The following is a 13,230-nucleotide window of genomic DNA, read 5'->3' as shown; positions in this document are numbered from 1 at the left end:
AACACTGAACACATGAATATTACTAAGTATCTTCTTATATTTTTGAATTTATAAATAGTTTATCAGGTACATAATAATGTTCCGAACTACTAAATGCAAGTGATTTTATTCGTAAGTACGTATTTGTGTTTATTTGAATAAATACGCATACACGTATTATTAATGTACCTATTTATTATACATTTCAATGGTTTATTCAACTCTCATAGGTTTCATGCGATCACGGGCATATCGTTCTACATGGCGCTGTGCCCTTGTTACTTACCTTCGGTATGAAAATATAGTTTGTCATTCATTGCAAGTTGCAACATATATAGGTACTATATTATTGATATTGAAAATTTACGGTCGAAAACGCGTAGAATAAGTCGTAGAAATGCAAGTGCCCTTTATTTCGAACGGCCATAAACATTTGATGTGTGAGAAACACACGGTACTGTTTAACGGTTAAAATTATTTTGCCTGTGCAGCATAATTAATTCACGAGGTGTGAATAGTTTTGTGTACTTATTGTATGCGTCCATTGCAAAGCGTATCGTCCGGATTTGTTCGCACTTTGCTGAATGCTGATGCGAATCATAAAAACCATACACTCGTCATTTGCATAAACAAAATAAATAAAAACCGGATACACCGGTCGGTGAGCATTATTTTCGATGGATTTGCTCAGTTCGTTTTGGAATAGTTGTGTTTGAGATATTGATGCTAAATAATTTGAAAGCAGTTATCGCTAAATTTGTAAACGGATATTATGACGAGCAGAGTCGTTGCATAGCATTTTGTTAGTATTTTCTGCATCAGGATATGATAGGTTTCTAAACAAAATCTAAAAATCGTTTTTCGGAGTACCAATTTCTGGTATTCGCATTTATTGTATTGTATAGTTATGTTACACCATGATGATTCTCGATCAGTCCATCATTTTTCCGACTGAAATTTTGTACATATAACACAATAATAATAATGTAAAAAATATCATTGAAAAACCCAAACAAGTTCATATTTCTACTTTGAATGTAAAAATTTAATAGATAATTACGTAAAATAGGTAAAGTCATGATTTTTTTTAACTCGAAAAATAAATAAAATCATCAGCGGAGAATGAGTATTTATGGAGTAGATCAGTAAAACCTCTCTATATATTATAGTTATTTTAGCGGATGTGTAAAAGTATACGAATTGTATGCAATTTTAATTGAAACGCTACGGTACTAAAACGTTTATCGTTATTCGTTAGTGTTTATTTCATATTAAGTCGGTATTTATTCTCGTAGAGAGAATGTATAAAATGTATATATGTGTGCCTATACGTTTTTCAATATTCATGGAATATACTTTGGACGGTGGACAAAATATTGTCCCTTGTCGCGTGGCTTAACATGGGACAATGTAAAATATTATTTTAAACAATAGAAACTTTACAGGCTGAACTCTCCGAGAATAATTTATATAGCGTATAAAACGACTTCCGAAGTAATACTTATGCGCTCAATATTTATATTATACGTAGGTTTCAATATAAATATATACTATTTTCCTTACGAATACATCTCGGTTAAATCGGTTTCACGTATTGTGGAATGTTTTTTTCTTATAAAATAATTATTATCTACAATCTAAATTATGTAGGTTAAGAGGGATTTACATATATCACATAATGTGAATTTTCATATTGTGCTTGTAACTAGCAGTTTTCAGAATTTAATTCACAGCAATTGCTATACTTAAATTTGACATAAAAATTTATATGACTTGTTGCAAAAATTTGAATTCAAATAGTTTTTTGAACTGATGTATAGATGTTATTATAGTCGAAAAACATACAATAAAGATCTAGTCTGTGTGCGAAGTACGTTCAGTTATTTTTGAGAATGAAAACAGTCCGTGAGGTATCCACGCAATGATAAGCATCAGTATGATCTCAAGGACACCGTAGAACAATACCTTAGTAAGTGAAAAATACTTATCGGTGGTATCAATATTTGAGTGGCTTTTTCCCAAAAATAATCTATTACTGTTTTAGTTTAAAATCTACAAATCAAAAATCTATACAATAATATAGATACATTATTATTTATTAATTAGCATGACGTGTTTAATATGAGTAACAATTCCATTTGTTAAATCAATATTTGAAATTCTTTAGTTTGTATCATTAGTTAAAATTTAATTAGGTACAATAATAAGTAATATGTCTATAGTATTTTTATAGTAATATACTCAATCGAAAAAAGTAATGACACTTAAGTTTATTTAACTTTTATAGAATTCGTTCCAAAGTTATGAACGATTTTTTTATTATATTTGCTGTACGGTCATTTTTATATTTTTAAACCATTTTAAATTAAATAGCTAATAACTTAGGTACAAATTAAATTAGTAATTTATGATAACTTTATAGGTACCTAATAAAAATATTTAATGAGTATAATGAATTAAACCTGGAATAAAACTACTAATAATCAATATAATACACAGTGAACGTAAATTCTATGTTATTATTCCAATTATGCATGACTGTAGAGTGTACAGTATACAGCATGGTTTTTGGTATTTTGATGATAGTCAGTTAATTATTCAAGAAATTAACAAAAAAGCTACAGAAATTATTTGAAAAGTCTAAATTTCTAAACTAGTAAGTTTTTCTCTGAGGACGTATTTGTGAAATACTTATTTATTTTCTTCAGCAATCAACAAAATTAATATTATTTTCAGGTGATTAGGAATTAGGAAGTAGGAACTCTATCATAGTTAATTGGGTATTTTATGCATCCTAAATTTATCAATACATTACTTTTTTTTGTTTAATCAATTTATTTATTAAATTACAAGGTAATCGATAGGCTTCTCTATGTAACATATTTATACATGGTACTCGTTACAAGGGTTAGTTAGTAGATATACAGCTACAAAGAGTTTTATTTGAATACACTACAAAGTTTACTAACGAAAAGAAAGTTTTTATCTAATTTATAAATCAGTTACTAATAATATTAATTTTTTTTTTTTTATTAAAATCATCATAACATATAAATGTAATTTGTAATTTTAATTTTAATTTTTAATTTTTATTTCTTTGTTCAGATAAGATTCAAAATTATTATTAAAATGTGTATTATTTTATAGTTATCCAAAAGAAAAAATTGTTATTAATGTTTAGACAGGTATTTTAATGTTTTAGGGGGTACATACGGTGAAACAATACATTGTAACATACCAATATTTTATATTTATTTATAATTATAAATAATAATTAATAAGTTTCTGAAAACCTATCAAATTAATTGATTTTCCATACTTTTGTGGTTTCTTGTATTAATCAAAATTTCCGTTTATTATATTCCTTGTTACTAAACTTCCATTATTTTTCAAACTTTATATAATATTTTTTTATTATTATATTTCGTATATGTATAATAAAATGAAGCCAAAAAAGAATTAACAAGACCAAGAAATACTTACATCACTTACAAAAGTTGGAAATAAAATATTATCAACTACAAAGAGATTTATTTTAATTTATTTATACCATAAATGGGAGTGCTTTACTGGTATAGATTAAAAAAAAAAAAAAAAAAAATACGTAAAAAAGGTGTTCATAAATATGTGAATTTAGTTAGATTTAGGAGTTATATACTATGCTTTTAGGCGCTGTCATGGTATTCTACAAATGTCAGCTATAAATTATGATTACTGCTTTACACTTAATCGTTGTACATACTATATTATTTATTTAATTGTTATTGCATAGATACATTTTTAACTATGAAGTTTTACATTAAATATAGGTAAATTTAAACAAATTATTAAGGTTTGCTTGATGTTAAATTAATTTATTTAAAAATCAAAGACAAAAGTACCGGTGCTTAGTATAGTTTCTGTCTAAAGATTTTTAGTATCCAAAATTATTATTATAATATAAAAAAATCTGTTTATTGCAATAATATTGTAATAGTGTAAAAATATTGGATTACAAAATGACTATGGTAATCGCAACAAGCTGTAGGCTAGTGAAGAAGTCAGGACCAAAATATATTAATAATTATAAATACAGTTTTTTTCACAATAGTATTTATAATTAACATTACTAACAATTGATACTAAATGTAATAATAATAATAATATAATTTGTATTTAAAATATAAATTAATTAATTTTTAACTAAATTTGGTTAATAAATAAATGAGTCTTATAATGTAAGATACCTAGTACAATTGTACCGAGTACAATATACTCATTAATTCATTTAAGGATTATAATGGTACTTATAACAAAAAAATAGTGTTAACACCAAATAATATTGCATGACGTATTCAATTTTCATTCATTTTAATATTATATTATTTAATACAACCAATCACTTAATAAAAAACTATATACGATTGTATTGTATAGTTAATGCTTAAAGTTAAAGTATAATAATATAACCTAACCATTACTTAGATGTATGCATGCATAAAATGTTCAAAGAATGTAAACACCGAGTTAAAATAATTGTGATAAATAAATACATTTTAACACCAAAAAATTACTCATATAAATTACCCATGTGTGTGCCTATCTAATTACAGTTGAGACTCAAAAATTCAAATTTCAAGAAAGGTAAAAGTTTATTCAATTTCTGTATTTTTCGAATTACATAAATCGATTTTTTTTAAAAAATACGAACTAATTCAAGTTAGCTATTATTATATTATATTTATTAACTACAATTACAGTTAGAAATTCATATTTTAAAACTCATCTCCTATATATTAAAAATAGTCCAATATTTATATTAAAAAAGCTAACAGACAACAAACATTTTGATGTTGAATCCAAATTTTAATCTAAACTGAGAACTAATACTGGACATCTCTAAACCGATAATTACCAAAAAAAATATATAATGTGAACATCATGAATGTTTCTAATAAAAGTTTTAAATTAATTTTTACTTAGTTATATGATAAAATAAAAGGTTGGTAAGTACCACCCTGTTGTACATTGAATGTGAAGTGAGCCACTATTATTATAGGTGTGTTAAATTTGAATTCAACTTTAAATGGATGTATATTGTATAAAACAAAATTGTGTTTACGTATTTTTAATATTTTTATACAGATAGGAGAATTTTTTTCATGATAGATATCTTTCGTTTAATTTTCAAGTATTTCTAATTATAAAATAATTTTTAATCAACATTTATAGAAAAGACTTAAAGTAGAATAGAAAATTTCTCGGTATAATTAAGTGTCTTATCTAACATTATTAACATATAAATTCTCTCATATTACACAGTATGGTATTTTCTGTTACTGCTACACCATATCAGAGATAAACATAAAAAACAACGTTTTAATTGTTATCTACCACGTAACAATATTTATAATATTAATATTATATTTCTAAATTCTAATGAAAATAAACTCATTAAGTTAACGTGGTTTCGTGTAGATATTAAAGATGTCTCAAAATGAAGAAGGATGTATAATTGAAGTTTAAATCTGAATTTCCTGTTTAAAGATATATTACGATGTACCTAAGCTAGCGTGCATTATGTGTAAGCCATAAATTGCAACATACGCTTGGTTACACGATTCTTATGTTAATGTTTGAAATATATCTTGTGGGTTAATATTCAATGAAATATTAATATTGTGTTATGTAAGGAAATAAAATAAAAGTTAAATTTTGGATTTTCGACAAATTGAAAACTAAAAAAGATTCAAAAAATTAAAGAATGAAAATATTCATAAATTGTTAAAGGATATAAAAGAAATTTTTTAATATTAAAAATGATCTCAATAAGACTTTTATCTTACTACAATAATAATAAAAACTATATGCAATTTAATTAATTAAAACTCAAAGACAAAGGATGCATACATTATAAATAGTTCAATAAACATTTTATTTTATCTTGTAATACAGAATATTCAAAATATTATGTTATGTCTTTGAGCTTTATAATATAATTTAAAGAACTAAAGTATAATTTATGAGATCTAACTTAAACAACATTGTGAGTTCATAGCAGTGGCTTGTAAGACATGTAAATTGTTACAAATCCAAAGGAAAATGTCGATATTATTTCTTACGTTTTAGTGAAATTTGGATGTGGTGTACCTAAAGTTTGTTCACTTCGCAGTTTATTAAAATTACATGGGTGAAAGGGTGAGTTTTAAATTTCTTACTAAATATTAGTTGGTATCGCCCTATTGGTTTGAATTCTACACATAACTTATATAATCTGAAACGGGAAGGCAATTCCACGAACGTGGTTCAGTGTAGCACATGATTTTATTATACGAGTATGACTAATGAAGAATAACGTATTGTGCAATGTGCATGTAATAATATTTTATGATTTAATAATTTAATATAGTTATATAAACATGAGTTTATCTTTTTATTAGTGAACACATTAATTCGAAAAGTGATAATTTTATTTTTTAAGTTTTCTATTAGATATATTGTTATTAATATGCATTTAATGTTAAGAAAGTAGAGACATAGAGTACAGATAGCACATTATACATTTCATGGAGTATCCTTTATACTTCTAATATCAACATTTTGAATGAAAATAAATAGAAAAATATTTATTAAATATTTTTTACTAGTACATCAACGTTTTTAAAAATATATTCTACTTCAGATTATGAAATAAAAAGTATATATTGACACGTATAAATCAAAAGTTGAAATTGTATTTATTAATAAATATCGGATTAAAAAAAAAATAATAATAATAAAATTAAAAGAACATACGTTTTAAATTGTTTTTTAAATTAATGCCTGAAAAGTTAATATTTTTCAAAATAATGAATATTCACTATTAAAAGAATCGATTTTTATTTATAAGTTTATTTTCACATAATAATCCGCAGATGATTTCAATATCTAGTGTCTGATATTTCTATAATAATGATTAATAACAATCCAATTTAATTTCATGATTTACAACATTATTTGGTTAATTATTAGTGGGATACTGTTGTATCTTATACTTTATACGCTGGTAATAGCGTTATTATAACAATAATAATAATTACAGAATAACTACCAAGTACGTAATTATTTCTATTTACCTAAATGCGTGCCGTAAGCAGATAATAAGAAGATTTTTTAAAATTAAATTAACCTCCATGAAAGAAACGCACATTCCGATTGGGTTAAAACTAAATAGTTTAAGGAAATAGCTTACCAGAATTTAATTAACATTAATCAATTCCATTACGGAATTGAACGTTGCAGATCATACATAGATATAACATAGATACTTATAGATATAATTGAATATACATTATTGGCTATTGAAAAAAAAACGAAATGTTTATGTTGTAACTTGTTTCTAATATTTTTAAATTACTTCTTTATCTTTGTATCTTTCATAATGGATTATAGGTATTCAAAGATGAAATGTTGACAAAATGAATGATTCAATGAGAGGTGTTTATTTTTATTCCAATAACGATTTTAGTTATTTTGTTGTAGTTTTAAAATATGAGATAACTCGCAAGTTTTAGATACTTGAAACATTTTGATATTATGTCATTATTTTTTTTTTTTATGTAGATTGTTGACTATTCTTTCGGTACGATGATATTGAGTAGGTATACATTATAAGAGTATAAATAAAATGTTTTAAAATAAAACTGGTATGGCAACTAAAAAAAAATAATGTAATTAATACTGATAAAAATGTCAATTATAAATAAATTAAGGGTAAGGCTAGCGAGTGGAGTAGCCACCTATTACCTAGTAATAATTAATAATAAAATAATGTATGCAAAGTTTTAGAAAACATTTAAAAAACCAAACCTTATCAATGAAATATGGTAATTAGTATACGAGAAAGTACATAAATCAATATTTCTATACTCCAATTGTGAAGATTTATTGATTAATAGAAGATTAATTGATTTGCTAAAAAATGTTATGTTATATAACATTTCGCAAACGTATATAACAAACTCACAGTGGTTTTTATACCTGTCATGTATTATGTGTGCGTTTCATTATATCCATTTATAGGCAATCGTGTTTAATCAAGTGATAAAATAAAGCTTTTTTTGCATATTCCCTAGTACATTTTAGTATACACCTATTATACAATCCCAGATTTCAAAAGAATTAAAATTTAAAATATTTTTGTATTGACAATTTACAGGTATAAAGGTATAATCCTCGTGTTACTAAAATACACAGAATTCCGATGCTATGTGTATAGCACCACCACCGATGTAAAAAGCTTAAGAGAAGCTTATGCTAACGTTTTTTTTTTCATTCGGTATAAATTAAATTCTCTGTCTTTTAGCACGAGTAGAAAATAATTCGGGTGACGAACTCACGTAATAAGGATTATGGTATTGCACGGGATGTATTTAAGCCGTTTCCTTACAGAACAATATAAAGGAGTATAAAAGCTTTCATACCTCGTGAATTAATAACTTTAAATTCATTTCTTTTTTCCACTTCATTGTACTGCTATAACATTATACGTTGTAAAATATCTGAAAATCACCAATGATTAGTGGTTAATTAAATTATAACCGAACATAATAGTTTGTTAAATATTTTCTTTGGAAATGTCAAGTATAAGAAATATTTACTATTTATTTTGGCTTATGTAATAAGTAACTTGAGCATTAGTTACCGAAATATTTTGTTTTGTTAGTATTTGGTTAATTATATATTGGCCAAATAAATTAAGGAGCTCCATGATACGTAGTGAACTTAATCAAAGAATCTTCAACGGAGGAGCAATGGAATAGTTATAGGTACTAATTTTTCTGCAGCTGAACTTTTTTTTATTGTGTTAATTAAGTTATATTTGAAAGATTAATGAATAAAAACTAATTACTATAATTATAAGTGAAATATAACATTTTAATACATCTATATTATTTTAATAGTATGTGGATAAAATAATCTTCCCATAACCACAAAATATAATACATTTTATAAGTAATTCATTTTACTCTGTTATTTTTAACATTAGAGTAATTTGACCTTTTATCAAATTTACAGGGGAGAGCATGATTTGGGGTTTTGAGTAAGATTTTATTGAATTTCAAAATAAGTTTTGAGGATTTTTAAATTGTAATTTATTTTTAAATTTAAAATACCTACCTACACATATAATAGTTGTTTTAAAATAAAAATATCAAAGAAGACCGCTGCCTACTATAAACCTAATACTAACCTACTATAAAGACAAAATAATATTTTTACCTTAAAGTTTGATAATAAGTAAATTCACTATTTAGTCTGAAATATTAAATATCAGTATGCAAAATGGATTATTCTCAACTTAAAATTTGCTTTGTTACCTATGCTTTATTAAAATAAAATGGAAACAATATATACGGGTACAAGTCCTCTTAAAATATACTTATAAAAATAAATATATATTTTATAATAAGTAATTAAAAATTATAATAATATGACGAAAATACTGTGTTAATACCTTTAATTTCCCCCTTCCCCTTCAAGAAATGAGTAATGAGTATGGGGACGAACTCACAGCAGACAGTATTATTAGTATTAATACTTGATAATAAATAATATATATATATTATATACATATAGTAAATTGGCTATCAAATTAATATTATATTTGAAGTCTATAATACATTTTTACTTTTGAGCTCTTATGCTACAAACCAATTCGTTACCAGAAAAACCTCCCTCAAAATTCAGAAGACAGTTTTTAAATTTAAATTGACATTAGATGGGGAAAATGTATTTTTTGTTGATTTTTAGTGCCATGCAACTTTGACAAAATGAGTCTTAGATGTGCTTCTATATTACTTTTGGCAGACCAACCTAACATAATCCGCCTTTTTCCTGACAAAGCACATATAAATATATAATATTCCTTTATTCAGAAATATAAACATTTTTCTTGAAAATATATTTTATGGTAGGTATATACAAAAATGTTTTAACTGCTGATCCTCGTCATAATCATTTAGTGTCATGACAATTGTACGAGGTTAGAATTTTAGGAAACTTATATTTCGTGATCTCCATCATTATAGGTATCTTAAACAAATTTAAACCTTTTTAATATTTTCTATTTTATGTATAAAAAATAAAAGCTGCCAAAGAAACTTGTTGGGTGGGAAAAACTAGGAAACCCTCTCAACGTTGAATGTGGCCAGGTCAATAAGTACCTATATTCTATCGAACGAAAATGTGACCTAGTAATGTTAGTCATGCACGCGCGCAATTTCAGTGATCTCGAAAATGGCTAGAGCGGAACGCTAGCTTGCTTGCACGTAGATAAGTATCAGCTGGATGGGTTTGTATAAAGGTATAAAAATTGTTACATTGAACTTATACTAAGTAACGATAACTGAGAAGCCAGTGGTTGTTGTGAAAATATACGGTGAAACATTAATATGACCAGACATTTTACCATAAATATTGAGATAAATGCGTGTTTGCCGGCTGTTTATTTTACTCTGCTTGCTTAATTAATAGATAGATCACTTGATATGTAAATAATAATTTGTATTTTTATGTCGATAACTATAGATAGTTTGAGTATTTTAGCTACCTTATACTACGAGACACGTTTTTTCAATCAATTATATGGTTATATATGGGAGACTTAAGCCTCTCTCTTCTAACCAACTTTGGACTATTTATACGTATGATATGTACAAATTGTTAACTTTTATTGATTTAAATATAAAGTAAGTAGTAGATGTTATAAATTATAATAATATATAATTTGATTTGAATTCCGGTAGCCAGTAACGATGAATATAAAGGTAATAATGTAGATGTTATAAGATCAAATATAACGTGGACACCATTGATTATTTTTTATTGAATTCATAGTATACTTCATTAAGACAATATGCTTATTCTAGATAGCGAAAATAATAAACGATATGGTGTGTTGTGTACAGTGATTAGATATACTACGTGTCTGTGTACCTATTGATAAATTATAGTGAACGGTCGAGGAATTAATTATTGTTTCCAGCTAGCAGTACACCTCGGTATTGTTTTATACCTGTGTACACAATATACTTTTCTGAAAGACCCGTTTTACATTTAAATATATTATCGTCGTATAAGTAAGTACCTACTTTAATATATTATATACTCTGTGTACATGCTCATCCGGTGTGCACGTTATAGAAAATACCCTACACTGACCACTGACCCCACCACGTATGATACAATGGCGGGTTGTATTCAAGATACATTATTATTAACAATGTGAATTTCGTCGGTAAAAATAATGTAAGTCACATTTTTAAAAAATATAATATTAGGTATGTATAATTACGTATACAAATTACTTAGTTTACAATATAAACAATAAATTAATGTTCGAACATAATAATTTTCTTCTACGTCTTAACCGTAGTCAAATTATTGAAGAGTTTTATTCAAGATTAAAATGCAAATAAAATAAATAAAATATAAATAAATTTAAATTTTCACGACATAATTAAAGCCTTTCTTTTAATAACAATATTTGAGTACTTAAAGTACATAATATATAATTTATTATTCACACAGTCATTCATATTATGCACATATTATTCTCATTCGCAATCTTTTTAGACAAAATTTAATTAATGGTATTTAAATATAATTAAATACTGGTATTTTAACCATTGCTATTAGATTCATATTATGTACTGTCGTATTTTTAATTGCTAGCTATTTATATTTATATATTTTTATAGTATTATGTATTCTACATTTACCTATACAAATTGATAAAACATAATATTAGCATTATTAACTAATCCACTGTTTTCAATACAAGTACTATGTTTTATGCTTTCATTATATATTTTATACGACATGTGAATTAAACATAATATGCTTGTGATAAAATATTTTACCAAATATTTGTATTAGTATTGATTTTACTAAATAATATATATTTTTGATCAAATTTATGCTTTTGTGTAAAAGAGCTTAAAGATAATATACCTAAAACCCCATTAATGTTGTTCTTATAACATTTAAAAATGTGTTGGTATGTTTTTTATAAGTACTTGAAGTTACAAAAATTGAAAAAGTTGGTTATTGCTTTAGGGGGTCTTCAACCTTTTTTTGCAGCGGGCCACGTATTATTTTTCAAAAATCTTGCGGGCCGCATTCGTAGTAAAAATATGTATTTTATACAAAAATTCAGTTTTATTATTACAATTTTTATGATTACATTTTAAATTACAAATTATTATTATTATTAAAAGTATATTATGCTTGTTTCACAATCGATTACGAATTAACAGGCAACAGCCAACACTTATATCTAGGTAGGTAATTTAATTTATCTTATCGCATATTTCCGATATCGATGGCTTAACCAATTTTATCGAAATAGAATAATATACATGCTAAATTTCAAATTTGATCGTAAGACACATAATATTATGACAGAGCGGGCCGCGGGTTGAAGATTCCTGTTTTAGAGCAACATTATGCATTTACAACTACCTACAAAAAATTAATTAATTGAAATATTTTTGTATGTATGTATATATATTATATATTTATACAATTATTCATAATACATCATACTTTATATTTTATAATACAATATGTAATATGTCATATTGTATTAAAACAAATTACCTATTGTTCGAGATGACTAAATATTGCAGTATTCCTGTCATTTTAGATTCTCAGCGGATCGATGTACGCACATGGATTATATAATGATTTTTGTTTTTTTTCTGTCATTACTTTTTGGGACAGTAAAAATGCTTTGATTTTTATCTTTGGAGGTGGTTTCTGGTAGAAAATTGCATTTAGTTGGAACTTTGCCACTTTGGTAAACCAAAAAAGTAATTTTTAAAATAACCAGGAAAATAAAAATAAAATAAAACCGTCAACAATGTTTTATTATAATTCCAAAATGTAAAACCCTAAAAATTATCTTTATGTGTCTATACTATTCTTGTATATACTTGATATAATTTTAAAAATACTTTGACTCTATTTAAACTATTTATAGGCAATTGAAATTTTTTATTAGCTTTTAAAGTTCAAATATTGACAAAATTCATCAAAATCATGAATACTTGCAAATAATTTTGTACTTAAAAATTTATAAAAACTTTGTATAAGTAGCTAAGAGTTTAAAATTTAATATACCTACCTAAGATTTTATATAGAGTTTGGCTTACAATAATTATAAGAGAAGTTGTGCGTTGGCCAATTAAAATAATATTATCACATACTTAAATTTTTATGAAATTAAAT

This window comes from Aphis gossypii, chromosome 2 (genome assembly GCF_020184175.1).
Source record: "Aphis gossypii isolate Hap1 chromosome 2, ASM2018417v2, whole genome shotgun sequence".
Classification (NCBI taxonomy): Eukaryota; Metazoa; Arthropoda; class Insecta; order Hemiptera; family Aphididae; genus Aphis; species Aphis gossypii.
This window is presented reverse-complemented; position numbering follows the sequence as displayed.